Genomic DNA, 26,110 nt, shown 5'->3' with positions numbered 1-26,110 from the left:
AATGGAAAGACATTTTTGAAGGGTGATAATATTGATGGCATCTAATGATCTGCACTGTAAACCTAGAGGCATATCATTTGTGTTTTGTCAAGAGGTCCTACAAGTCAAACTTCTCAGTTTATACTTTCAGTAACACAGATCTTTTTCCATTTTTGCGTACTAAAATTTTCCCATTTTTATAGTTTGCAGAACCTTCTAAACTGGCATCACTTTCCTACCAGAGCCTGGATAGCTCAGTCGGTAGAGCATCAGACTTTTAATCTGAGGGTCCAGGGTTCAAGTCCCTGTTCGGGCGAGATCCTTTTAAACAATACTGTTGTGCGTTTAATAAACAGCTTTTCCAAGTAAAATATTACTTTCTGGGATGGCACAATGAGAACATCAGAGCCTGGATAGCTCAGTCGGTAGAGCATCAGACTTTTAATCTGAGGGTCCAGGGTTCAAGTCCCTGTTCGGGCGTGTATATTTATGGTATCTAATGATCTGCAGCATAAACTCAGATGCAGAAAAAAAATTTCATCAAGAGACTCTAAAAGCTAAACTTCTCTGTTTATTCTATCAATAATATTAATATTTTTCCGTTTTCAACAAAGAAAATTTTCTTTGGCATATCCTGGTTCAGGCGAGTATCTTTTTAAAAACAGATTGTTCTTTGTAAAATGGAGAACTTTGCAAAGTGGAAAATCACCCATTGAGGCAGGCATCTTTTAATTGTTGTTGCTTCATATACTCATTGTTCATTGAGTATCTGTACAGGCTGGCAAATTCCTATGAAAATTTTAAATGGACTATTGGTTTCATTGTCTTCACTCATTAAAATGATAAAGAAACTATTGAATATGCAGAGGCAAATGTCATTTCATCTGAAATAATCTCCAGAAACAAATGTTTTACAACTGCAAAACTTTATTTAATTCTTCTTTCCTTCAGTATTTAGGTTCGTTTTAGCCTCATCACATGAGCTAGGGAGAATATGTTTTGAGCCAAGAAAAGTCTGTACAGTATTTGTCACATTTCAAATATCCACATAATGGACAATCATTTCGCCTCATTTTACATTGGACTCTACTTGATCTCTTTTCAATTGGCAGACATTAACATTTTTAGGCAGTAATTAATTCATCGCCAAGTAGTACAGTTAAAAATTAAATCTGGAAGGCTACATTTCATCAGAGACTCAAATTCATCGTACTGTGAGAGGCACACAGCATTTCAATTAGACTAGTAACAAATCAATTTTCTTCATCTATTAGAATGGAAAGACATTTTTGAAGGGTGATAATATTGATGGCATCTAATGATCTGCACTGTAAACCTAGAGGCATATCATTTGTGTTTTGTCAAGAGGTCCTACAAGTCAAACTTCTCAGTTTATACTTTCAGTAACACAGATCTTTTTCCATTTTTGCGTACTAAAATTTTCCCATTTTTATAGTTTGCAGAACCTTCTAAACTGGCATCACTTTCCTACCAGAGCCTGGATAGCTCAGTCGGTAGAGCATCAGACTTTTAATCTGAGGGTCCAGGGTTCAAGTCCCTGTTCGGGCGAGATCCTTTTAAACAATACTGTTGTGCGTTTAATAAACAGCTTTTCCAAGTAAAATATTACTTTCTGGGATGGCACAATGAGAACATCAGAGCCTGGATAGCTCAGTCGGTAGAGCATCAGACTTTTAATCTGAGGGTCCAGGGTTCAAGTCCCTGTTCGGGCGTGTATATTTATGGTATCTAATGATCTGCAGCATAAACTCAGATGCAGAAAAAAAATTTAATCAAGAGACTCTAAAAGCTAAACTTCTCTGTTTATTCTATCAATAATATTAATATTTTTCCGTTTTCAACAAAGAAAATTTTCTTTGGCATATCCTGGTTCAGGCGAGTATCTTTTTAAAAACAGATTGTTCTTTGTAAAATGAAGAACTTTGCAAAGTGGAAAATCACCCATTGAGGCAGGCATCTTTTAATTGTTGTTGCTTCATATACTCATTGTTCATTGAGTATCTGTACAGGCTGGCAAATTCCTATGAAAATTTTAAATGGACTATTGGTTTCATTGTCTTCACTCATTAAAATGATAAAGAAACTATTGAATATGCAGAGGCAAATGTCATTTCATCTGAAATAATCTCCAGAAACAAATGTTTTACAACTGCAAAACTTTATTTAATTCTTCTTTCCTTCAGTATTTAGGTTCGTTTTAGCCTCATCACATGAGCTAGGGAGAATATGTTTTGAGCCAAGAAAAGTCTGTACATTATTTGTCACATTTCAAATATCCACATAATGGACAATCATTTCGCCTCATTTTACATTGGACTCTACTTGATCTCTTTTCAATTGGCAGACATTAACATTTTTAGGCAGTAATTAATTCATCGCCAAGTAGTACAGTTAAAAATTAAATCTGGAAGGCTACATTTCATCAGAGACTCAAATTCATCGTACTGTGAGAGGCACACAGCATTTCAATTAGACTAGTAACAAATCAATTTTCTTCATCTATTAGAATGGAAAGACATTTTTGAAGGGTGATAATATTGATGGCATCTAATGATCTGCACTGTAAACCTAGAGGCATATCATTTGTGTTTTGTCAAGAGGTCCTACAAGTCAAACTTCTCAGTTTATACTTTCAGTAACACAGATCTTTTTCCATTTTTGCGTACTAAAATTTTCCCATTTTTATAGTTTGCAGAACCTTCTAAACTGGCATCACTTTCCTACCAGAGCCTGGATAGCTCAGTCGGTAGAGCATCAGACTTTTAATATGAGGGTCCAGGGATCAAGTCCCTGTTCGGGCGAGATCTTTTTAAACAATACTATTGTGCGTTTAATAAACAGCTTTTCTAAGTAAAATATTACTTTCTGGGATGGCACAATGAGAGCATCAGAGCCTGGATAGCTCAGTCGGTAGAGCATCAGACTTTTAATCTGAGGGTCCAGGGTTCAAGTCCCTGTTCGGGCGAGATCCTTTTAAACAATACTGTTGTGCGTTTAATAAACAGCTTTTCCAAGTAAAATATTACTTTCTGGGATGGCACAATGAGAACATCAGAGCCTGGATAGCTCAGTCGGTAGAGCATCAGACTTTTAATCTGAGGGTCCAGGGTTCAAGTCCCTGTTCGGGCGTGTATATTTATGGTATCTAATGATCTGCAGCATAAGCTCAGATGCAGAAAAAAAATTTCATCAAGAGACTCTAAAAGCTAAACTTCTCTGTTTATTCTATCAATAATATTAATATTTTTCCGTTTTCAACAAAGAAAATTTTCTTTGGCATATCCTGGTTCAGGCGAGTATCTTTTTAAAAACAGATTGTTCTTTGTAAAATGGAGAACTTTGCAAAGTGGAAAATCACCCATTGAGGCAGGCATCTTTTAATTGTTGTTGCTTCATATACTCATTGTTCATTGAGTATCTGTACAGGCTGGCAAATTCCTATGAAAATTTTAAATGGACTATTGGTTTCATTGTCTTCACTCATTAAAATGATAAAGAAACTATTGAATATGCAGAGGCAAATGTCATTTCATCTGAAATAATCTCCAGAAACAAATGTTTTACAACTGCAAAACTTTATTTAATTCTTCTTTCCTTCAGTATTTAGGTTCGTTTTAGCCTCATCACATGAGCTAGGGAGAATATGTTTTGAGCCAAGAAAAGTCTGTACATTATTTGTCACATTTCAAATATCCACATAATGGACAATCATTTCGCCTCATTTTACATTGGACTCTACTTGATCTCTTTTCAATTGGCAGACATTAACATTTTTAGGCAGTAATTAATTCATCGCCAAGTAGTACAGTTAAAAATTAAATCTGGAAGGCTACATTTCATCAGAGACTCAAATTCATCGTACTGTGAGAGGCACACAGCATTTCAATTAGACTAGTAACAAATCAATTTTCTTCATCTATTAGAATGGAAAGACATTTTTGAAGGGTGATAATATTGATGGCATCTAATGATCTGCACTGTAAACCTAGAGGCATATCATTTGTGTTTTGTCAAGAGGTCCTACAAGTCAAACTTCTCAGTTTATACTTTCAGTAACACAGATCTTTTTCCATTTTTGCGTACTAAAATTTTCCCATTTTTATAGTTTGCAGAACCTTCTAAACTGGCATCACTTTCCTACCAGAGCCTGGATAGCTCAGTCGGTAGAGCATCAGACTTTTAATATGAGGGTCCAGGGATCAAGTCCCTGTTCGGGCGAGATCTTTTTAAACAATACTATTGTGCGTTTAATAAACAGCTTTTCTAAGTAAAATATTACTTTCTGGGATGGCACAATGAGAACATCAGAGCCTGGATAGCTCAGTCGGTAGAGCATCAGACTTTTAATCTGAGGGTCCAGGGTTCAAGTCCCTGTTCGGGCGAGATCCTTTTAAACAATACTGTTGTGCGTTTAATAAACAGCTTTTCCAAGTAAAATATTACTTTCTGGGATGGCACAATGAGAACATCAGAGCCTGGATAGCTCAGTCGGTAGAGCATCAGACTTTTAATCTGAGGGTCCAGGGTTCAAGTCCCTGTTCGGGCGTGTATATTTATGGTATCTAATGATCTGCAGCATAAGCTCAGATGCAGAAAAAAAATTTCATCAAGAGACTCTAAAAGCTAAACTTCTCTGTTTATTCTATCAATAATATTAATATTTTTCCGTTTTCAACAAAGAAAATTTTCTTTGGCATATCCTGGTTCAGGCGAGTATCTTTTTAAAAACAGATTGTTCTTTATAAAATGGAGAACTTTGCAAAGTGGAAAATCACCCATTGAGGCAGGCATCTTTTAATTGTTGTTGCTTCATATACTCATTGTTCATTGAGTATCTGTACAGGCTGGCAAATTCCTATGAAAATTTTAAATGGACTATTGGTTTCATTGTCTTCACTCATTAAAATGATAAAGAAACTATTGAATATGCAGAGGCAAATGTCATTTCATCTCAAATAATCTCCAGAAACAAATGTTTTACAACTGCAAAACTTTATTTAATTCTTCTTTCCTTCAGTATTTAGGTTCGTTTTAGCCTCATCACATGAGCTAGGGAGAATATGTTTTGAGCCAAGAAAAGTCTGTACAGTATTTGTCACATTTCAAATATCCACATAATGGACAATCATTTCGCCTCATTTTACATTGGACTCTACTTGATCTCTTTTCAATTGGCAGACATTAACATTTTTAGGCAGTAATTAATTCATCGCCAAGTAGTACAGTTAAAAATTAAATCTGGAAGGCTACATTTCATCAGAGACTCAAATTCATCGTACTGTGAGAGGCACACAGCATTTCAATTAGACTAGTAACAAATCAATTTTCTTCATCTATTAGAATGGAAAGACATTTTTGAAGGGTGATAATATTGATGGCATCTAATGATCTGCACTGTAAACCTAGAGGCATATCATTTGTGTTTTGTCAAGAGGTCCTACAAGTCAAACTTCTCAGTTTATACTTTCAGTAACACAGATCTTTTTCCATTTTTGCGTACTAAAATTTTCCCATTTTTATAGTTTGCAGAACCTTCTAAACTGGCATCACTTTCCTACCAGAGCCTGGATAGCTCAGTCGGTAGAGCATCAGACTTTTAATATGAGGGTCCAGGGATCAAGTCCCTGTTCGGGCGAGATCTTTTTAAACAATACTATTGTGCGTTTAATAAACAGCTTCAGACTTTTAGAGCATCAGACTTTTAATCTGAGGGTCCAGGGTTCAAGTCCCTGTTCGGGCGAGATCCTTTTAAACAATACTGTTGTGCGTTTAATAAACAGCTTTTCCAAGTAAAATATTACTTTCTGGGATGGCACAATGACAACATCAGAGCCTGGATAGCTCAGTCGGTAGAGCATCAGACTTTTAATCTGAGGGTCCAGGGTTCAAGTCCCTGTTCGGGCGTGTATATTTATGGTATCTAATGATCTGCAGCATAAGCTCAGATGCAGAAAAAAAATTTCATCAAGAGACTCTAAAAGCTAAACTTCTCTGTTTATTCTATCAATAATATTAATATTTTTCCGTTTTCAACAAAGAAAATTTTCTTTGGCATATCCTGGTTCAGGCGAGTATCTTTTTAAAAACAGATTGTTCTTTGTAAAATGGAGAACTTTGCAAAGTGGAAAATCACCCATTGAGGCAGGCATCTTTTAATTGTTGTTGCTTCATATACTCATTGTTCATTGAGTATCTGTACAGGCTGGCAAATTCCTATGAAAATTTTAAATGGACTATTGGTTTCATTGTCTTCACTCATTAAAATGATAAAGAAACTATTGAATATGCAGAGGCAAATGTCATTTCATCTGAAATAATCTCCAGAAACAAATGTTTTACAACTGCAAAACTTTATTTAATTCTTCTTTCCTTCAGTATTTAGGTTCGTTTTAGCCTCATCACATGAGCTAGGGAGAATATGTTTTGAGCCAAGAAAAGTCTGTACAGTATTTGTCACATTTCAAATATCCACATAATGGACAATCATTTCGCCTCATTTTACATTGGACTCTACTTGATCTCTTTTCAATTGGCAGACATTAACATTTTTAGGCAGTAATTAATTCATCGCCAAGTAGTACAGTTAAAAATTAAATCTGGAAGGCTACATTTCATCAGAGACTCAAATTCATCGTACTGTGAGAGGCACACAGCATTTCAATTAGACTAGTAACAAATCAATTTTCTTCATCTATTAGAATGGAAAGACATTTTTGAAGGGTGATAATATTGATGGCATCTAATGATCTGCACTGTAAACCTAGAGGCATATCATTTGTGTTTTGTCAAGAGGTCCTACAAGTCAAACTTCTCAGTTTATACTTTCAGTAACACAGATCTTTTTCCATTTTTGCGTACTAAAATTTTCCCATTTTTATAGTTTGCAGAACCTTCTAAACTGGCATCACTTTCCTACCAGAGCCTGGATAGCTCAGTCGGTAGAGCATCAGACTTTTAATATGAGGGTCCAGGGATCAAGTCCCTGTTCGGGCGAGATCTTTTTAAACAATACTATTGTGCGTTTAATAAACAGCTTCAGACTTTTAGAGCATCAGACTTTTAATCTGAGGGTCCAGGGTTCAAGTCCCTGTTCGGGCGAGATCCTTTTAAACAATACTGTTGTGCGTTTAATAAACAGCTTTTCCAAGTAAAATATTACTTTCTGGGATGGCACAATGACAACATCAGAGCCTGGATAGCTCAGTCGGTAGAGCATCAGACTTTTAATCTGAGGGTCCAGGGTTCAAGTCCCTGTTCGGGCGTGTATATTTATGGTATCTAATGATCTGCAGCATAAACTCAGATGCAGAAAAAAAATTTCATCAAGAGACTCTAAAAGCTAAACTTCTCTGTTTATTCTATCAATAATATTAATATTTTTCCGTTTTCAACAAAGAAAATTTTCTTTGGCATATCCTGGTTCAGGCGAGTATCTTTTTAAAAACAGATTGTTCTTTGTAAAATGGAGAACTTTGCAAAGTGGAAAATCACCCATTGAGGCAGGCATCTTTTAATTGTTGTTGCTTCATATACTCATTGTTCATTGAGTATCTGTACAGGCTGGCAAATTCCTATGAAAATTTTAAATGGACTATTGGTTTCATTGTCTTCACTCATTAAAATGATAAAGAAACTATTGAATATGCAGAGGCAAATGTCATTTCATCTGAAATAATCTCCAGAAACAAATGTTTTACAACTGCAAAACTTTATTTAATTCTTCTTTCCTTCAGTATTTAGGTTCGTTTTAGCCTCATCACATGAGCTAGGGAGAATATGTTTTGAGCCAAGAAAAGTCTGTACATTATTTGTCACATTTCAAATATCCACATAATGGACAATCATTTCGCCTCATTTTACATTGGACTCTACTTGATCTCTTTTCAATTGGCAGACATTAACATTTTTAGGCAGTAATTAATTCATCGCCAAGTAGTACAGTTAAAAATTAAATCTGGAAGGCTACATTTCATCAGAGACTCAAATTCATCGTACTGTGAGAGGCACACAGCATTTCAATTAGACTAGTAACAAATCAATTTTCTTCATCTATTAGAATGGAAAGACATTTTTGAAGGGTGATAATATTGATGGCATCTAATGATCTGCACTGTAAACCTAGAGGCATATCATTTGTGTTTTGTCAAGAGGTCCTACAAGTCAAACTTCTCAGTTTATACTTTCAGTAACACAGATCTTTTTCCATTTTTGCGTACTAAAATTTTCCCATTTTTATAGTTTGCAGAACCTTCTAAACTGGCATCACTTTCCTACCAGAGCCTGGATAGCTCAGTCGGTAGAGCATCAGACTTTTAATATGAGGGTCCAGGGATCAAGTCCCTGTTCGGGCGAGATCTTTTTAAACAATACTATTGTGCGTTTAATAAACAGCTTTTCTAAGTAAAATATTACTTTCTGGGATGGCACAATGAGAGCATCAGAGCCTGGATAGCTCAGTCGGTAGAGCATCAGACTTTTAATCTGAGGGTCCAGGGTTCAAGTCCCTGTTCGGGCGAGATCCTTTTAAACAATACTGTTGTGCGTTTAATAAACAGCTTTTCCAAGTAAAATATTACTTTCTGGGATGGCACAATGAGAACATCAGAGCCTGGATAGCTCAGTCGGTAGAGCATCAGACTTTTAATCTGAGGGTCCAGGGTTCAAGTCCCTGTTCGGGCGTGTATATTTATGGTATCTAATGATCTGCAGCATAAACTCAGATGCAGAAAAAAAATTTCATCAAGAGACTCTAAAAGCTAAACTTCTCTGTTTATTCTATCAATAATATTAATATTTTTCCGTTTTCAACAAAGAAAATTTTCTTTGGCATATCCTGGTTCAGGCGAGTATCTTTTTAAAAACAGATTGTTCTTTGTAAAATGGAGAACTTTGCAAAGTGGAAAATCACCCATTGAGGCAGGCATCTTTTAATTGTTGTTGCTTCATATACTCATTGTTCATTGAGTATCTGTACAGGCTGGCAAATTCCTATGAAAATTTTAAATGGACTATTGGTTTCATTGTCTTCACTCATTAAAATGATAAAGAAACTATTGAATATGCAGAGGCAAATGTCATTTCATCTGAAATAATCTCCAGAAACAAATGTTTTACAACTGCAAAACTTTATTTAATTCTTCTTTCCTTCAGTATTTAGGTTCGTTTTAGCCTCATCACATGAGCTAGGGAGAATATGTTTTGAGCCAAGAAAAGTCTGTACATTATTTGTCACATTTCAAATATCCACATAATGGACAATCATTTCGCCTCATTTTACATTGGACTCTACTTGATCTCTTTTCAATTGGCAGACATTAACATTTTTAGGCAGTAATTAATTCATCGCCAAGTAGTACAGTTAAAAATTAAATCTGGAAGGCTACATTTCATCAGAGACTCAAATTCATCGTACTGTGAGAGGCACACAGCATTTCAATTAGACTAGTAACAAATCAATTTTCTTCATCTATTAGAATGGAAAGACATTTTTGAAGGGTGATAATATTGATGGCATCTAATGATCTGCACTGTAAACCTAGAGGCATATCATTTGTGTTTTGTCAAGAGGTCCTACAAGTCAAACTTCTCAGTTTATACTTTCAGTAACACAGATCTTTTTCCATTTTTGCGTACTAAAATTTTCCCATTTTTATAGTTTGCAGAACCTTCTAAACTGGCATCACTTTCCTACCAGAGCCTGGATAGCTCAGTCGGTAGAGCATCAGACTTTTAATATGAGGGTCCAGGGATCAAGTCCCTGTTCGGGCGAGATCTTTTTAAACAATACTATTGTGCGTTTAATAAACAGCTTTTCTAAGTAAAATATTACTTTCTGGGATGGCACAATGAGAGCATCAGAGCCTGGATAGCTCAGTCGGTAGAGCATCAGACTTTTAATCTGAGGGTCCAGGGTTCAAGTCCCTGTTCGGGCGAGATCCTTTTAAACAATACTGTTGTGCGTTTAATAAACAGCTTTTCCAAGTAAAATATTACTTTCTGGGATGGCACAATGAGAACATCAGAGCCTGGATAGCTCAGTCGGTAGAGCATCAGACTTTTAATCTGAGGGTCCAGGGTTCAAGTCCCTGTTCGGGCGTGTATATTTATGGTATCTAATGATCTGCAGCATAAACTCAGATGCAGAAAAAAAATTTCATCAAGAGACTCTAAAAGCTAAACTTCTCTGTTTATTCTATCAATAATATTAATATTTTTCCGTTTTCAACAAAGAAAATTTTCTTTGGCATATCCTGGTTCAGGCGAGTATCTTTTTAAAAACAGATTGTTCTTTGTAAAATGGAGAACTTTGCAAAGTGGAAAATCACCCATTGAGGCAGGCATCTTTTAATTGTTGTTGCTTCATATACTCATTGTTCATTGAGTATCTGTACAGGCTGGCAAATTCCTATGAAAATTTTAAATGGACTATTGGTTTCATTGTCTTCACTCATTAAAATGATAAAGAAACTATTGAATATGCAGAGGCAAATGTCATTTCATCTGAAATAATCTCCAGAAACAAATGTTTTACAACTGCAAAACTTTATTTAATTCTTCTTTCCTTCAGTATTTAGGTTCGTTTTAGCCTCATCACATGAGCTAGGGAGAATATGTTTTGAGCCAAGAAAAGTCTGTACAGTATTTGTCACATTTCAAATATCCACATAATGGACAATCATTTCGCCTCATTTTACATTGGACTCTACTTGATCTCTTTTCAATTGGCAGACATTAACATTTTTAGGCAGTAATTAATTCATCGCCAAGTAGTACAGTTAAAAATTAAATCTGGAAGGCTACATTTCATCAGAGACTCAAATTCATCGTACTGTGAGAGGCACACAGCATTTCAATTAGACTAGTAACAAATCAATTTTCTTCATCTATTAGAATGGAAAGACATTTTTGAAGGGTGATAATATTGATGGCATCTAATGATCTGCACTGTAAACCTAGAGGCATATCATTTGTGTTTTGTCAAGAGGTCCTACAAGTCAAACTTCTCAGTTTATACTTTCAGTAACACAGATCTTTTTCCATTTTTGCGTACTAAAATTTTCCCATTTTTATAGTTTGCAGAACCTTCTAAACTGGCATCACTTTCCTACCAGAGCCTGGATAGCTCAGTCGGTAGAGCATCAGACTTTTAATATGAGGGTCCAGGGATCAAGTCCCTGTTCGGGCGAGATCTTTTTAAACAATACTATTGTGCGTTTAATAAACAGCTTCAGACTTTTAGAGCATCAGACTTTTAATCTGAGGGTCCAGGGTTCAAGTCCCTGTTCGGGCGAGATCCTTTTAAACAATACTGTTGTGCGTTTAATAAACAGCTTTTCCAAGTAAAATATTACTTTCTGGGATGGCACAATGACAACATCAGAGCCTGGATAGCTCAGTCGGTAGAGCATCAGACTTTTAATCTGAGGGTCCAGGGTTCAAGTCCCTGTTCGGGCGTGTATATTTATGGTATCTAATGATCTGCAGCATAAGCTCAGATGCAGAAAAAAAATTTCATCAAGAGACTCTAAAAGCTAAACTTCTCTGTTTATTCTATCAATAATATTAATATTTTTCCGTTTTCAACAAAGAAAATTTTCTTTGGCATATCCTGGTTCAGGCGAGTATCTTTTTAAAAACAGATTGTTCTTTGTAAAATGGAGAACTTTGCAAAGTGGAAAATCACCCATTGAGGCAGGCATCTTTTAATTGTTGTTGCTTCATATACTCATTGTTCATTGAGTATCTGTACAGGCTGGCAAATTCCTATGAAAATTTTAAATGGACTATTGGTTTCATTGTCTTCACTCATTAAAATGATAAAGAAACTATTGAATATGCAGAGGCAAATGTCATTTCATCTGAAATAATCTCCAGAAACAAATGTTTTACAACTGCAAAACTTTATTTAATTCTTCTTTCCTTCAGTATTTAGGTTCGTTTTAGCCTCATCACATGAGCTAGGGAGAATATGTTTTGAGCCAAGAAAAGTCTGTACAGTATTTGTCACATTTCAAATATCCACATAATGGACAATCATTTCGCCTCATTTTACATTGGACTCTACTTGATCTCTTTTCAATTGGCAGACATTAACATTTTTAGGCAGTAATTAATTCATCGCCAAGTAGTACAGTTAAAAATTAAATCTGGAAGGCTACATTTCATCAGAGACTCAAATTCATCGTACTGTGAGAGGCACACAGCATTTCAATTAGACTAGTAACAAATCAATTTTCTTCATCTATTAGAATGGAAAGACATTTTTGAAGGGTGATAATATTGATGGCATCTAATGATCTGCACTGTAAACCTAGAGGCATATCATTTGTGTTTTGTCAAGAGGTCCTACAAGTCAAACTTCTCAGTTTATACTTTCAGTAACACAGATCTTTTTCCATTTTTGCGTACTAAAATTTTCCCATTTTTATAGTTTGCAGAACCTTCTAAACTGGCATCACTTTCCTACCAGAGCCTGGATAGCTCAGTCGGTAGAGCATCAGACTTTTAATATGAGGGTCCAGGGATCAAGTCCCTGTTCGGGCGAGATCTTTTTAAACAATACTATTGTGCGTTTAATAAACAGCTTCAGACTTTTAGAGCATCAGACTTTTAATCTGAGGGTCCAGGGTTCAAGTCCCTGTTCGGGCGAGATCCTTTTAAACAATACTGTTGTGCGTTTAATAAACAGCTTTTCCAAGTAAAATATTACTTTCTGGGATGGCACAATGACAACATCAGAGCCTGGATAGCTCAGTCGGTAGAGCATCAGACTTTTAATCTGAGGGTCCAGGGTTCAAGTCCCTGTTCGGGCGTGTATATTTATGGTATCTAATGATCTGCAGCATAAGCTCAGATGCAGAAAAAAAATTTCATCAAGAGACTCTAAAAGCTAAACTTCTCTGTTTATTCTATCAATAATATTAATATTTTTCCGTTTTCAACAAAGAAAATTTTCTTTGGCATATCCTGGTTCAGGCGAGTATCTTTTTAAAAACAGATTGTTCTTTGTAAAATGGAGAACTTTGCAAAGTGGAAAATCACCCATTGAGGCAGGCATCTTTTAATTGTTGTTGCTTCATATACTCATTGTTCATTGAGTATCTGTACAGGCTGGCAAATTCCTATGAAAATTTTAAATGGACTATTGGTTTCATTGTCTTCACTCATTAAAATGATAAAGAAACTATTGAATATGCAGAGGCAAATGTCATTTCATCTGAAATAATCTCCAGAAACAAATGTTTTACAACTGCAAAACTTTATTTAATTCTTCTTTCCTTCAGTATTTAGGTTCGTTTTAGCCTCATCACATGAGCTAGGGAGAATATGTTTTGAGCCAAGAAAAGTCTGTACATTATTTGTCACATTTCAAATATCCACATAATGGACAATCATTTCGCCTCATTTTACATTGGACTCTACTTGATCTCTTTTCAATTGGCAGACATTAACATTTTTAGGCAGTAATTAATTCATCGCCAAGTAGTACAGTTAAAAATTAAATCTGGAAGGCTACATTTCATCAGAGACTCAAATTCATCGTACTGTGAGAGGCACACAGCATTTCAATTAGACTAGTAACAAATCAATTTTCTTCATCTATTAGAATGGAAAGACATTTTTGAAGGGTGATAATATTGATGGCATCTAATGATCTGCACTGTAAACCTAGAGGCATATCATTTGTGTTTTGTCAAGAGGTCCTACAAGTCAAACTTCTCAGTTTATACTTTCAGTAACACAGATCTTTTTCCATTTTTGCGTACTAAAATTTTCCCATTTTTATAGTTTGCAGAACCTTCTAAACTGGCATCACTTTCCTACCAGAGCCTGGATAGCTCAGTCGGTAGAGCATCAGACTTTTAATATGAGGGTCCAGGGATCAAGTCCCTGTTCGGGCGAGATCTTTTTAAACAATACTATTGTGCGTTTAATAAACAGCTTTTCTAAGTAAAATATTACTTTCTGGGATGGCACAATGAGAGCATCAGAGCCTGGATAGCTCAGTCGGTAGAGCATCAGACTTTTAATCTGAGGGTCCAGGGTTCAAGTCCCAGTTCGGGCGAGATCCTTTTAAACAATACTGTTGTGCGTTTAATAAACAGCTTTTCCAAGTAAAATATTACTTTCTGGGATGGCACAATGAGAACATCAGAGCCTGGATAGCTCAGTCGGTAGAGCATCAGACTTTTAATCTGAGGGTCCAGGGTTCAAGTCCCTGTTCGGGCGAGATCTTTTTAAACAATACTATTGTGCGTTTAATAAACAGCTTCAGACTTTTAGAGCATCAGACTTTTAATCTGAGGGTCCAGGGTTCAAGTCCCTGTTCGGGCGAGATCCTTTTAAACAATACTGTTGTGCGTTTAATAAACAGCTTTTCCAAGTAAAATATTACTTTCTGGGATGGCACAATGAGAACATCAGAGCCTGGATAGCTCAGTCGGTAGAGCATCAGACTTTTAATCTGAGGGTCCAGGGTTCAAGTCCCTGTTCGGGCGAGATCTTTTTAAACAATACTATTGTGCGTTTAATAAACAGCTTTTCTAAGTAAAATATTACTTTCTGGGATGGCACAATGAGAGCATCAGAGCCTGGATAGCTCAGTCGGTAGAGCATCAGACTTTTAATCTGAGGGTCCAGGGTTCAAGTCCCTGTTCGGGCGAGATCCTTTTAAACAATACTGTTGTGCGTTTAATAAACAGCTTTTCCAAGTAAAATATTACTTTCTGGGATGGCATAATGAGAACATCAGAGCCTGGATAGCTCAGTCGGTAGAGCATCAGACTTTTAATCTGAGGGTCCAGGGTTCAAGTCCCTGTTCGGGCGTGTATATTTATGGTATCTAATGATCTGCAGCATAAGCTCAGATGCAGAAAAAAAATTTCATCAAGAGACTCTAAAAGCTAAACTTCTCTGTTTATTCTATCAATAATATTAATATTTTTCCGTTTTCAACAAAGAAAATTTTCTTTGGCATATCCTGGTTCAGGCGAGTATCTTTTTAAAAACAGATTGTTCTTTATAAAATGGAGAACTTTGCAAAGTGGAAAATCACCCATTGAGGCAGGCATCTTTTAATTGTTGTTGCTTCATATACTCATTGTTCATTGAGTATCTGTACAGGCTGGCAAATTCCTATAAAAATTTTAAATGGACTATTGGTTTCATTGTCTTCACTCATTAAAATGATAAAGAAACTATTGAATATGCAGAGGCAAATGTCATTTCATCTGAAATAATCTCCAGAAACAAATGTTTTACAACTGCAAAACTTTATTTAATTCTTCTTTCCTTCAGTATTTAGGTTCGTTTTAGCCTCATCACATGAGCTAGGGAGAATATGTTTTGAGCCAAGAAAAGTCTGTACATTATTTGTCACATTTCAAATATCCACATAATGGACAATCATTTCGCCTCATTTTACATTGGACTCTACTTGATCTCTTTTCAATTGGCAGACATTAACATTTTTAGGCAGTAATTAATTCATCGCCAAGTAGTACAGTTAAAAATTAAATCTGGAAGGCTACATTTCATCAGAGACTCAAATTCATCGTACTGTGAGAGGCACACAGCATTTCAATTAGACTAGTAACAAATCAATTTTCTTCATCTATTAGAATGGAAAGACATTTTTGAAGGGTGATAATATTGATGGCATCTAATGATCTGCACTGTAAACCTAGAGGCATATCATTTGTGTTTTGTCAAGAGGTCCTACAAGTCAAACTTCTCAGTTTATACTTTCAGTAACACAGATCTTTTTCCATTTTTGCGTACTAAAATTTTCCCATTTTTATAGTTTGCAGAACCTTCTAAACTGGCATCACTTTCCTACCAGAGCCTGGATAGCTCAGTCGGTAGAGCATCAGACTTTTAATATGAGGGTCCAGGGATCAAGTCCCTGTTCGGGCGAGATCTTTTTAAACAATACTATTGTGCGTTTAATAAACAGCTTTTCTAAGTAAAATATTACTTTCTGGGATGGCACAATAAGAGCATCAGAGCCTGGATAGCTCAGTCGGTAGAGCATCAGACTTTTAATCTGAGGGTCCAGGGTTCAAGTCCCTGTTCGGGCGAGATCCTTTTAAACAATACTGTTGTGCGTTTAATAAACAGCTTTTCCAAGTAAAATATTACTTTCTGGGATGGCATAATGAGAACATCAGAGCCTGGATAGCTCAGTCGGTAGAGCATCAGACTTTTAATCTGAGGGTCCAGGGTTCAAGTCCCTGTTCGGGCGTGTATATTTATGGTATCTAATGATCTGCAGCATAAGCTCAGATGCAGAAAAAAAATTTCATCAAGAGACTCTAAAAGCTAAACTTCTCTGTTTATTCTATCAATAATATTAATATTTTTCCGTTTTCAACAAAGAAAATTTTCTTTGGCATATCCTGGTTCAGGCGAGTATCTTTTTAAAAACAGATTGTTCTTTGTAAAATGGAGAACTTTGCAAAGTGGAAAATCACCCATTGAGGCAGGCATCTTTTAATTGTTGTTGCTTCATATACTCATTGTTCATTGAGTATCTGTACAGGCTGGCAAATTCCTATGAAAATTTTAAATGGACTATTGGTTTCATTGTCTTCACTCATTAAAATGATAAAGAAACTATTGAATATGCAGAGGCAAATGTCATTTCATCTGAAATAATCTCCAGAAACAAATGTTTTACAACTGCAAAACTTTATTTAATTCTTCTTTCCTTCAGTATTTAGGTTCGTTTTAGCCTCATCACATGAGCTAGGGAGAATATGTTTTGAGCCAAGAAAAGTCTGTACATTATTTGTCACATTTCAAATATCCACATAATGGACAATCATTTCGCCTCATTTTACATTGGACTCTACTTGATCTCTTTTCAATTGGCAGACATTAACATTTTTAGGCAGTAATTAATTCATCGCCAAGTAGTACAGTTAAAAATTAAATCTGGAAGGCTACATTTCATCAGAGACTCAAATTCATCGTACTGTGAGAGGCACACAGCATTTCAATTAGACTAGTAACAAATCAATTTTCTTCATCTATTAGAATGGAAAGACATTTTTGAAGGGTGATAATATTGATGGCATCTAATGATCTGCACTGTAAACCTAGAGGCATATCATTTGTGTTTTGTCAAGAGGTCCTACAAGTCAAACTTCTCAGTTTATACTTTCAGTAACACAGATCTTTTTCCATTTTTGCGTACTAAAATTTTCCCATTTTTATAGTTTGCAGAACCTTCTAAACTGGCATCACTTTCCTACCAGAGCCTGGATAGCTCAGTCGGTAGAGCATCAGACTTTTAATATGAGGGTCCAGGGATCAAGTCCCTGTTCGGGCGAGATCTTTTTAAACAATACTATTGTGCGTTTAATAAACAGCTTCAGACTTTTAGAGCATCAGACTTTTAATCTGAGGGTCCAGGGTTCAAGTCCCTGTTCGGGCGAGATCCTTTTAAACAATACTGTTGTCCGTTTAATAACCAGCTTTTCCAAGTAAAATATTACTTTCTGGGATGGCACAATGAGAACATCAGAGCCTGGATAGCTCAGTTGGTAGAGCATCAGACTTTTAATCTGAGGGTCCAGGGTTCAAGCCCCTGTTCGGGCGTGTATATTGATGGTATCTAATGATCTGCAGCATAAACTCAGATGCAGAAAAAAAATTTCATCAAGAGACTCTAAAAGCTAAACTTCTCTGTTTATTCTATCAATAATATTAATATTTTTCCGTTTTCAACAAAGAAAATTTTCTTTGGCATATCCTGGTTCAGGCGAGTATCTTTTTAAAAACAGATTGTTCTTTGTAAAATGGAGAACTTTGCAAAGTGGAAAATCACCCATTGAGGCAGGCATCTTTTAATTGTTGTTGCTTCATATACTCATTGTTCATTGAGTATCTGTACAGGCTGGCAAATTCCTATGAAAATTTTAAATGGACTATTGGTTTCATTGTCTTCACTCATTAAAATGATAAAGAAACTATTGAATATGCAGAGGCAAATGTCATTTCATCTGAAATAATCTCCAGAAACAAATGTTTTACAACTGCAAAACTTTATTTAATTCTTCTTTCCTTCAGTATTTAGGTTCGTTTTAGCCTCATCACATGAGCTAGGGAGAATATGTTTTGAGCCAAGAACAGTCTGTACATTATTTGTCACATTTCAAATATCCACATAATGGACAATCATTTCGCCTCATTTTACATTGGACTCTACTTGATCTCTTTTCAATTGGCAGACATTAACATTTTTAGGCAGTAATTAATTCATCGCCAAGTAGTACAGTTAAAAATTAAATCTGGAAGGCTACATTTCATCAGAGACTCAAATTCATCGTACTGTGAGAGGCACACAGCATTTCAATTAGACTAGTAACAAATCAATTTTCTTCATCTATTAGAATGGAAAGACATTTTTGAAGGGTGATAATATTGATGGCATCTAATGATCTGCACTGTAAACCTAGAGGCATATCATTTGTGTTTTGTCAAGAGGTCCTACAAGTCAAACTTCTCAGTTTATACTTTCAGTAACACAGATCTTTTTCCATTTTTGCGTACTAAAATTTTCCCATTTTTATAGTTTGCAGAACCTTCTAAACTGGCATCACTTTCCTACCGGAGCCTGGATAGCTCAGTCGGTAGAACATCAGACTTTTAATATGAGGGTCCAGGGATCAAGTCCCTGTTCGGGCGAGATCTTTTTAAACAATACTATTGTGCGTTTAATAAACAGCTTTTCTAAGTAAAATATTACTTTCTGGGATGGCACAATGAGAGCATCAGAGCCTGGATAGCTCAGTCGGTAGAGCATCAGACTTTTAATCTGAGGGTCCAGGGTTCAAGTCCCTGTTCGGGCGAGATCCTTTTAAACAATACTGTTGTGCGTTTAATAAACAGCTTTTCCAAGTAAAATATTACTTTCTGGGATGGCACAATGAGAACATCAGAGCCTGGATAGCTCAGTCGGTAGAGCATCAGACTTTTAATCTGAGGGTCCAGGGTTCAAGTCCCTGTTCGGGCGTGTATATTTATGGTATCTAATGATCTGCAGCATAAGCTCAGATGCAGAAAAAAAATTTCATCAAGAGACTCTAAAAGCTAAACTTCTCTGTTTATTCTATCAATAATATTAATATTTTTCCGTTTTCAACAAAGAAAATTTTCTTTGGCATATCCTGGTTCAGGCGAGTATCTTTTTAAAAACAGATTGTTCTTTGTAAAATGGAGAACTTTGCAAAGTGGAAAATCACCCATTGAGGCAGGCATCTTTTAATTGTTGTTGCTTCATATACTCATTGTTCATTGAGTATCTGTACAGGCTGGCAAATTCCTATGAAAATTTTAAATGGACTATTGGTTTCATTGTCTTCACTCATTAAAATGATAAAGAAACTGTTGAATATGCAGAGGCAAATGTCATTTCATCTGAAATAATCTCCAGAAACAAATGTTTTACAACTGCAAAACTTTATTTAATTCTTCTTTCCTTCAGTATTTAGGTTCGTTTTAGCCTCATCACATGAGCTAGGGAGAATATGTTTTGAGCCAAGAAAAGTCTGTACATTATTTGTCACATTTCAAATATCCACATAATGGACAATCATTTCGCCTCATTTTACATTGGACTCTACTTGATCTCTTTTCAATTGGCAGACATTAACATTTTTAGGCAGTAATTAATTCATCGCCAAGTAGTACAGTTAAAAATTAAATCTGGAAGGCTACATTTCATCAGAGACTCAAATTCATCGTACTGTGAGAGGCACACAGCATTTCAATTAGACTAGTAACAAATCAATTTTCTTCATCTATTAGAATGGAAAGACATTTTTGAAGGGTGATAATATTGATGGCATCTAATGATCTGCACTGTAAACCTAGAGGCATATCATTTGTGTTTTGTCAAGAGGTCCTACAAGTCAAACTTCTCAGTTTATACTTTCAGTAACACAGATCTTTTTCCATTTTTGCGTACTAAAATTTTCCCATTTTTATAGTTTGCAGAACCTTCTAAACTGGCATCACTTTCCTACCAGAGCCTGGATAGCTCAGTCGGTAGAGCATCAGACTTTTAATATGAGGGTCCAGGGATCAAGTCCCTGTTCGGGCGAGATCTTTTTAAACAATACTATTGTGCGTTTAATAAACAGCTTTTCTAAGTAAAATATTACTTTCTGGGATGGCACAATGAGAGCATCAGAGCCTGGATAGCTCAGTCGGTAGAGCATCAGACTTTTAATCTGAGGGTCCAGGGTTCAAGTCCCTGTTCGGGCGAGATCCTTTTAAACAATACTGTTGTGCGTTTAATAAACAGCTTTTCCAAGTAAAATATTACTTTCTGGGATGGCACAATGAGAACATCAGAGCCTGGATAGCTCAGATGGTAGAGCATCAGACTTTTAATCTGAGGGTCCAGGGTTCAAGTCCCTGTTCGGGCGTGTATATTTATGGTATCTAATGATCTGCAGCATAAACTCAGATGCAGAAAAAAAATTTCATCAAGAGACTCTAAAAGCTAAACTTCTCTGTTTATTCTATCAATAATATTAATATTTTTCCGTTTTCAACAAAGAAAATTTTCTTTGGCATATCCTGGTTCAGGCGAGTATCTTTTTAAAAACAGATTGTTCTTTGTAAAATGGAGAACTTTGCAAAGTGGAAAATCACCCATTGAGGCAGGCATCTTTTAATTGTTGTTGCTTCATATACTCATTGTTCATTGAGTATCTGTACAGGCTGGCAAATTCCTATGAAAATTTTAAATGGACTATTGGTTTCATTGTCTTCACTCATTAAAATGATAAAGAAACTATTGAATATGCAGAGGCAAATGTCATTTCATCTGAAATAATCTCCAGAAACAAATGTTTTACAACTGCAAAACTTTATTTAATTCTTCTTTCCTTCAGTATTTAGGTTCGTTTTAGCCTCATCACATGAGCTAGGGAGAATATGTTTTGAGCCAAGAAAAGTCTGTACATTATTTGTCACATTTCAAATATCCACATAATGGACAATCATTTCGCCTCATTTTACATTGGACTCTACTTGATCTCTTTTCAATTGGCAGACATTAACATTTTTAGGCAGTAATTAATTCATCGCCAAGTAGTACAGTTAAAAATTAAATCTGGAAGGCTACATTTCATCAGAGACTCAAATTCATCGTACTGTGAGAGGCACACAGCATTTCAATTAGACTAGTAACAAATCAATTTTCTTCATCTATTAGAATGGAAAGACATTTTTGAAGGGTGATAATATTGATGGCATCTAATGATCTGCACTGTAAACCTAGAGGCATATCATTTGTGTTTTGTCAAGAGGTCCTACAAGTCAAACTTCTCAGTTTATACTTTCAGTAACACAGATCTTTTTCCATTTTTGCGTACTAAAATTTTCCCATTTTTATAGTTTGCAAAACCTTCTAAACTGGCATCACTTTCCTACCAGAGCCTGGATAGCTCAGTCGGTAGAGCATCAGACTTTTAATATGAGGGTCCAGGGATCAAGTCCCTGTTCGGGCGAGATCTTTTTAAACAATACTATTGTGCGTTTAATAAACAGCTTTTCTAAGTAAAATATTACTTTCTGGGATGGCACAATGAGAGCATCAGAGCCTGGATAGCTCAGTCGGTAGAGCATCAGACTTTTAATCTGAGGGTCCAGGGTTCAAGGCCTTGTTCGGGCGAGATCCTTTTAAACAATACTGTTGTGCGTTTAATAAACAGCTTTTCCAAGTAAAATATTACTTTCTGGGATGGCACAATGAGAACATCAGAGCCTGGATAGCTCAGTCGGTAGAGCATCAGACTTTTAATCTGAGGGTCCAGGGTTCAAGTCCCTGTTCGGGCGTGTATATTTATGGTATCTAATGATCTGCAGCATAAGCTCAGATGCAGAAAAAAAATTTCATCAAGAGACTCTAAAAGCTAAACTTCTCTGTTTATTCTATCAATAATATTAATATTTTTCCGTTTTCAACAAAGAAAATTTTCTTTGGCATATCCTGGTTCAGGCGAGTATCTTTTTAAAAACAGATTGTTCTTTGTAAAATGGAGAACTTTGCAAAGTGGAAAATCACCCATTGAGGCAGGCATCTTTTAATTGTTGTTGCTTCATATACTCATTGTTCATTGAGTATCTGTACAGGCTGGCAAATTCCTATGAAAATTTTAAATGGACTATTGGTTTCATTGTCTTCACTCATTAAAATGATAAAGAAACTATTGAATATGCAGAGGCAAATGTCATTTCATCTGAAATAATCTCCAGAAACAAATGTTTTACAACTGCAAAACTTTATTTAATTCTTCTTTCCTTCAGTATTTAGGTTCGTTTTAGCCTCATCACATGAGCTAGGGAGAATATGTTTTGAGCCAAGAAAAGTCTGTACATTATTTGTCACATTTCAAATATCCACATAATGGACAATCATTTCGCCTCATTTTACATTGGACTCTACTTGATCTCTTTTCAATTGGCAGACATTAACATTTTTAGGCAGTAATTAATTCATCGCCAAGTAGTACAGTTAAAAATTAAATCTGGAAGGCTACATTTCATCAGAGACTCAAATTCATCGTACTGTGAGAGGCACACAGCATTTCAATTAGACTAGTAACAAATCAATTTTCTTCATCTATTAGAATGGAAAGACATTTTTTGAAGGGTGATAATATTGATGGCATCTAATGATCTGCACTGTAAACCTAGAGGCATATCATTTGTGTTTTGTCAAGAGGTCCTACAAGTCAAACTTCTCAGTTTATACTTTCAGTAACACAGATCTTTTTCCATTTTTGCGTACTAAAATTTTCCCATTTTTATAGTTTGCAGAACCTTCTAAACTGGCATCACTTTCCTACCAGAGCCTGGATAGCTCAGTCGGTAGAGCATCAGACTTTTAATATGAGGGTCCAGGGATCAAGTCCCTGTTCGGGCGAGATCTTTTTAAACAATACTATTGTGCGTTTAATAAACAGCTTCAGACTTTTAGAGCATCAGACTTTTAATCTGAGGGTCCAGGGTTCAAGTCCCTGTTCGGGCGAGATCCTTTTAAACAATACTGTTGTGCGTTTAATAAACAGCTTTTCCAAGTAAAATATTACTTTCTGGGATGGCACAATGACAACATCAGAGCCTGGATAGCTCAGTCGGTAGAGCATCAGACTTTTAATCTGAGGGTCCAGGGTTCAAGTCCCTGTTCGGGCGTGTATATTTATGGTATCTAATGATCTGCAGCATAAGCTCAGATGCAGAAAAAAAATTTCATCAAGAGACTCTAAAAGCTAAACTTCTCTGTTTATTCTATCAATAATATTAATATTTTTCCGTTTTCAACAAAGAAAATTTTCTTTGGCATATCCTGGTTCAGGCGAGTATCTTTTTAAAAACAGATTGTTCTTTGTAAAATGGAGAACTTTGCAAAGTGGAAAATCACCCATTGAGGCAGGCATCTTTTAATTGTTGTTGCTTCATATACTCATTGTTCATTGAGTATCTGTACAGGCTGGCAAATTCCTATGAAAATTTTAAATGGACTATTGGTTTCATTGTCTTCACTCATTAAAATGATAAAGAAACTATTGAATATGCAGAGGCAAATGTCATTTCATCTGAAATAATCTCCAGAAACAAATGTTTTACAACTGCAAAACTTTATTTAATTCTTCTTTCCTTCAGTATTTAGGTTCGTTTTAGCCTCATCACATGAGCTAGGGAGAATATGTTTTGAGCCAAGAAAAGTCTGTACATTATTTGTCACATTTCAAATATCCACATAATGGACAATCATTTCGCCTCATTTTACATTGGACTCTACTTGATCTCTTTTCAATTGGCAGACATTAACATTTTTAGGCAGTAATTAATTCATCGCCAAGTAGTACAGTTAAAAATTAAATCTGGAAGGCTACATTTCATCAGAGACTCAAATTCATCGTACTGTGAGAGGCACACAGCATTTCAATTAGACTAGTAACAAATCAATTTTCTTCATCTATTAGAATGGAAAGACATTTTTGAAGGGTGATAATATTGATGGCATCTAATGATCTGCACTGTAAACCTAGAGGCATATCATTTGTGTTTTGTCAAGAGGTCCTACAAGTCAAACTTCTCAGTTTATACTTTCAGTAACACAGATCTTTTTCCATTTTTGCGTACTAAAATTTTCCCATTTTTATAGTTTGCAGAACCTTCTAAACTGGCATCACTTTCCTACCAGAGCCTGGATAGCTCAGTCGGTAGAGCATCAGACTTTTAATACTTTTAATACTTTTAATGAGGGTCCAGGGATCAAGTCCCTGTTCGGGCGAGATCTTTTTAAACAATACTATTGTGCGTTTAATAAACAGCTTTTCTAAGTAAAATATTACTTTCTGGGATGGCACAATGAGAGCATCAGAGCCTGGATAGCTCAGTCGGTAGAGCATCAGACTTTTAATCTGAGGGTCCAGGGTTCAAGTCCCTGTTCGGGCGAGATCCGTTTAAACAATACTGTTGTGCGTTTAATAAACAGCTTTTCCAAGTAAAATATTACTTTCTGGGATGGCACAATGAGAACATCAGAGCCTGGATAGCTCAGTCGGTAGAGCATCAGACTTTTAATCTGAGGGTCCAGGGTTCAAGTCCCTGTTCGGGCGTGTATATTTATGGTATCTAATGATCTGCAGCATAAGCTCAGATGCAGAAAAAAAATTTCATCAACAGACTCTAAAAGCTAAACTTCTCTGTTTATTCTATCAAAAATATTAATATTTTTCCGTTTTCAACAAAGAAAATTTTCTTTGGCATATCCTGGTTCAGGCGAGTATCTTTTTAAAAACAGATTGTTCTTTGTAAAATGGAGAACTTTGCAAAGTGGAAAATCACCCATTGAGGCAGGCATCTTTTAATTGTTGTTGCTTCATATACTCATTGTTCATTGAGTATCTGTACAGGCTGGCAAATTCCTATGAAAATTTTAAATGGACTATTGGTTTCATTGTCTTCACTCATTAAAATGATAAAGAAACTATTGAATATGCAGAGGCAAATGTCATTTTATCTGAAATAATCTCCAGAAACAAATGTTTTACAACTGCAAAACTTTATTTAATTCTTCTTTCCTTCAGTATTTAGGTTCGTTTTAGCCTCATCACATGAGCTAGGGAGAATATGTTTTGAGCCAAGAAAAGTCTGTACATTATTTGTCACATTTCAAATATCCACATAATGGACAATCATTTCGCCTCATTTTACATTGGACTCTACTTGATCTCTTTTCAATTGGCAGACATTAACATTTTTAGGCAGTAATTAATTCATCGCCAAGTAGTACAGTTAAAAATTAAATCTGGAAGGCTACATTTCATCAGAGACTCAAATTCATCGTACTGTGAGAGGCACACAGCATTTCAATTAGACTAGTAACAAATCAATTTTCTTCATCTATTAGAATGGAAAGACATTTTTGAAGGGTGATAATATTGATGGCATCTAATGATCTGCACTGTAAACCTAGAGGCATATCATTTGTGTTTTGTCAAGAGGTCCTACAAGTCAAACTTCTCAGTTTATACTTTCAGTAACACAGATCTTTTTCCATTTTTGCGTACTAAAATTTTCCCATTTTTATAGTTTGCAGAACCTTCTAAACTGGCATCACTTTCCTACCAGAGCCTGGATAGCTCAGTCGGTAGAGCATCAGACTTTTAATATGAGGGTCCAGGGATCAAGTCCCTGTTCGGGCGAGATCTTTTTAAACAATACTATTGTGCGTTTAATAAACAGCTTTTCTAAGTAAAATATTACTTTCTGGGATGGCACAATGAGAGCATCAGAGCCTGGATAGCTCAGTCGGTAGAGCATCAGACTTTTAATCTGAGGGTCCAGGGTTCAAGTCCCTGTTCGGGCGAGATCCTTTTAAACAATACTGTTGTGCGTTTAATAAACAGCTTTTCCAAGTAAAATATTACTTTCTGGGATGGCACAATGAGAACATCAGAGCCTGGATAGCTCAGTCGGTAGAGCATCAGACTTTTAATCTGAGGGTCCAGGGTTAAAGTCCCTGTTCGGGCGTGTATATTTATGGTATCTAATGATCTGCAGCATAAGCTCAGATGCAGAA

At 35.8% G+C, this 26,110-nt stretch overlaps 31 non-coding genes across 31 annotated transcripts; all 31 read left to right on the top strand.

The window, feature by feature from the left end:
* The first annotated feature begins 222 nt into the window (after window positions 1-222).
* Window positions 223-295, top strand: TRNAK-UUU (transfer RNA lysine (anticodon UUU)). Its single transcript has one exon. It is a non-coding gene; the product is annotated as a tRNA-Lys (tRNA).
* Window positions 296-386: 91 nt separating this feature from the next.
* TRNAK-UUU (transfer RNA lysine (anticodon UUU)) lies at window positions 387-459 on the top strand. The gene has a single exon. It is a non-coding gene; the product is annotated as a tRNA-Lys (tRNA).
* Window positions 460-1,475: 1,016 nt separating this feature from the next.
* TRNAK-UUU (transfer RNA lysine (anticodon UUU)) lies at window positions 1,476-1,548 on the top strand. The gene has a single exon. It is a non-coding gene; the product is annotated as a tRNA-Lys (tRNA).
* A 91-nt stretch (window positions 1,549-1,639) lies between these two features.
* On the top strand, window positions 1,640-1,712 carry TRNAK-UUU (transfer RNA lysine (anticodon UUU)). Its single transcript has one exon. It is a non-coding gene; the product is annotated as a tRNA-Lys (tRNA).
* A 1,180-nt stretch (window positions 1,713-2,892) lies between these two features.
* Window positions 2,893-2,965, top strand: TRNAK-UUU (transfer RNA lysine (anticodon UUU)). The gene has a single exon. It is a non-coding gene; the product is annotated as a tRNA-Lys (tRNA).
* Window positions 2,966-3,056: 91 nt separating this feature from the next.
* TRNAK-UUU (transfer RNA lysine (anticodon UUU)) lies at window positions 3,057-3,129 on the top strand. The gene has a single exon. It is a non-coding gene; the product is annotated as a tRNA-Lys (tRNA).
* A 1,180-nt stretch (window positions 3,130-4,309) lies between these two features.
* TRNAK-UUU (transfer RNA lysine (anticodon UUU)) lies at window positions 4,310-4,382 on the top strand. The gene has a single exon. It is a non-coding gene; the product is annotated as a tRNA-Lys (tRNA).
* Window positions 4,383-4,473: 91 nt separating this feature from the next.
* On the top strand, window positions 4,474-4,546 carry TRNAK-UUU (transfer RNA lysine (anticodon UUU)). The gene has a single exon. It is a non-coding gene; the product is annotated as a tRNA-Lys (tRNA).
* Window positions 4,547-5,831: 1,285 nt separating this feature from the next.
* On the top strand, window positions 5,832-5,904 carry TRNAK-UUU (transfer RNA lysine (anticodon UUU)). Its single transcript has one exon. It is a non-coding gene; the product is annotated as a tRNA-Lys (tRNA).
* Window positions 5,905-7,189: 1,285 nt separating this feature from the next.
* On the top strand, window positions 7,190-7,262 carry TRNAK-UUU (transfer RNA lysine (anticodon UUU)). Its single transcript has one exon. It is a non-coding gene; the product is annotated as a tRNA-Lys (tRNA).
* Window positions 7,263-8,442: 1,180 nt separating this feature from the next.
* TRNAK-UUU (transfer RNA lysine (anticodon UUU)) lies at window positions 8,443-8,515 on the top strand. Its single transcript has one exon. It is a non-coding gene; the product is annotated as a tRNA-Lys (tRNA).
* A 91-nt stretch (window positions 8,516-8,606) lies between these two features.
* On the top strand, window positions 8,607-8,679 carry TRNAK-UUU (transfer RNA lysine (anticodon UUU)). The gene has a single exon. It is a non-coding gene; the product is annotated as a tRNA-Lys (tRNA).
* A 1,180-nt stretch (window positions 8,680-9,859) lies between these two features.
* Window positions 9,860-9,932, top strand: TRNAK-UUU (transfer RNA lysine (anticodon UUU)). The gene has a single exon. It is a non-coding gene; the product is annotated as a tRNA-Lys (tRNA).
* Window positions 9,933-10,023: 91 nt separating this feature from the next.
* TRNAK-UUU (transfer RNA lysine (anticodon UUU)) lies at window positions 10,024-10,096 on the top strand. The gene has a single exon. It is a non-coding gene; the product is annotated as a tRNA-Lys (tRNA).
* Window positions 10,097-11,381: 1,285 nt separating this feature from the next.
* On the top strand, window positions 11,382-11,454 carry TRNAK-UUU (transfer RNA lysine (anticodon UUU)). Its single transcript has one exon. It is a non-coding gene; the product is annotated as a tRNA-Lys (tRNA).
* Window positions 11,455-12,739: 1,285 nt separating this feature from the next.
* Window positions 12,740-12,812, top strand: TRNAK-UUU (transfer RNA lysine (anticodon UUU)). The gene has a single exon. It is a non-coding gene; the product is annotated as a tRNA-Lys (tRNA).
* Window positions 12,813-14,156: 1,344 nt separating this feature from the next.
* Window positions 14,157-14,229, top strand: TRNAK-UUU (transfer RNA lysine (anticodon UUU)). Its single transcript has one exon. It is a non-coding gene; the product is annotated as a tRNA-Lys (tRNA).
* A 196-nt stretch (window positions 14,230-14,425) lies between these two features.
* TRNAK-UUU (transfer RNA lysine (anticodon UUU)) lies at window positions 14,426-14,498 on the top strand. Its single transcript has one exon. It is a non-coding gene; the product is annotated as a tRNA-Lys (tRNA).
* A 91-nt stretch (window positions 14,499-14,589) lies between these two features.
* On the top strand, window positions 14,590-14,662 carry TRNAK-UUU (transfer RNA lysine (anticodon UUU)). The gene has a single exon. It is a non-coding gene; the product is annotated as a tRNA-Lys (tRNA).
* Window positions 14,663-14,753: 91 nt separating this feature from the next.
* TRNAK-UUU (transfer RNA lysine (anticodon UUU)) lies at window positions 14,754-14,826 on the top strand. Its single transcript has one exon. It is a non-coding gene; the product is annotated as a tRNA-Lys (tRNA).
* Window positions 14,827-16,006: 1,180 nt separating this feature from the next.
* On the top strand, window positions 16,007-16,079 carry TRNAK-UUU (transfer RNA lysine (anticodon UUU)). The gene has a single exon. It is a non-coding gene; the product is annotated as a tRNA-Lys (tRNA).
* A 91-nt stretch (window positions 16,080-16,170) lies between these two features.
* TRNAK-UUU (transfer RNA lysine (anticodon UUU)) lies at window positions 16,171-16,243 on the top strand. The gene has a single exon. It is a non-coding gene; the product is annotated as a tRNA-Lys (tRNA).
* Window positions 16,244-17,528: 1,285 nt separating this feature from the next.
* Window positions 17,529-17,601, top strand: TRNAK-UUU (transfer RNA lysine (anticodon UUU)). Its single transcript has one exon. It is a non-coding gene; the product is annotated as a tRNA-Lys (tRNA).
* Window positions 17,602-18,781: 1,180 nt separating this feature from the next.
* On the top strand, window positions 18,782-18,854 carry TRNAK-UUU (transfer RNA lysine (anticodon UUU)). Its single transcript has one exon. It is a non-coding gene; the product is annotated as a tRNA-Lys (tRNA).
* Window positions 18,855-18,945: 91 nt separating this feature from the next.
* On the top strand, window positions 18,946-19,018 carry TRNAK-UUU (transfer RNA lysine (anticodon UUU)). Its single transcript has one exon. It is a non-coding gene; the product is annotated as a tRNA-Lys (tRNA).
* Window positions 19,019-20,198: 1,180 nt separating this feature from the next.
* TRNAK-UUU (transfer RNA lysine (anticodon UUU)) lies at window positions 20,199-20,271 on the top strand. Its single transcript has one exon. It is a non-coding gene; the product is annotated as a tRNA-Lys (tRNA).
* Window positions 20,272-21,779: 1,508 nt separating this feature from the next.
* On the top strand, window positions 21,780-21,852 carry TRNAK-UUU (transfer RNA lysine (anticodon UUU)). Its single transcript has one exon. It is a non-coding gene; the product is annotated as a tRNA-Lys (tRNA).
* Window positions 21,853-23,138: 1,286 nt separating this feature from the next.
* TRNAK-UUU (transfer RNA lysine (anticodon UUU)) lies at window positions 23,139-23,211 on the top strand. The gene has a single exon. It is a non-coding gene; the product is annotated as a tRNA-Lys (tRNA).
* Window positions 23,212-24,407: 1,196 nt separating this feature from the next.
* Window positions 24,408-24,480, top strand: TRNAK-UUU (transfer RNA lysine (anticodon UUU)). Its single transcript has one exon. It is a non-coding gene; the product is annotated as a tRNA-Lys (tRNA).
* A 91-nt stretch (window positions 24,481-24,571) lies between these two features.
* TRNAK-UUU (transfer RNA lysine (anticodon UUU)) lies at window positions 24,572-24,644 on the top strand. The gene has a single exon. It is a non-coding gene; the product is annotated as a tRNA-Lys (tRNA).
* Window positions 24,645-25,824: 1,180 nt separating this feature from the next.
* Window positions 25,825-25,897, top strand: TRNAK-UUU (transfer RNA lysine (anticodon UUU)). The gene has a single exon. It is a non-coding gene; the product is annotated as a tRNA-Lys (tRNA).
* The last annotated feature ends 213 nt before the right edge of the window (window positions 25,898-26,110 follow it).

Source organism: Crinia signifera, chromosome 1, assembly GCF_055691185.1.
Source record: "Crinia signifera chromosome 1, ASM5569118v1, whole genome shotgun sequence".
In the NCBI taxonomy this organism is placed as follows: domain Eukaryota; kingdom Metazoa; phylum Chordata; class Amphibia; order Anura; family Myobatrachidae; genus Crinia; species Crinia signifera.
The sequence above is the reverse complement of the archived record's forward strand: the minus strand, read 5'-3'. Positions and strand labels throughout refer to the sequence as shown.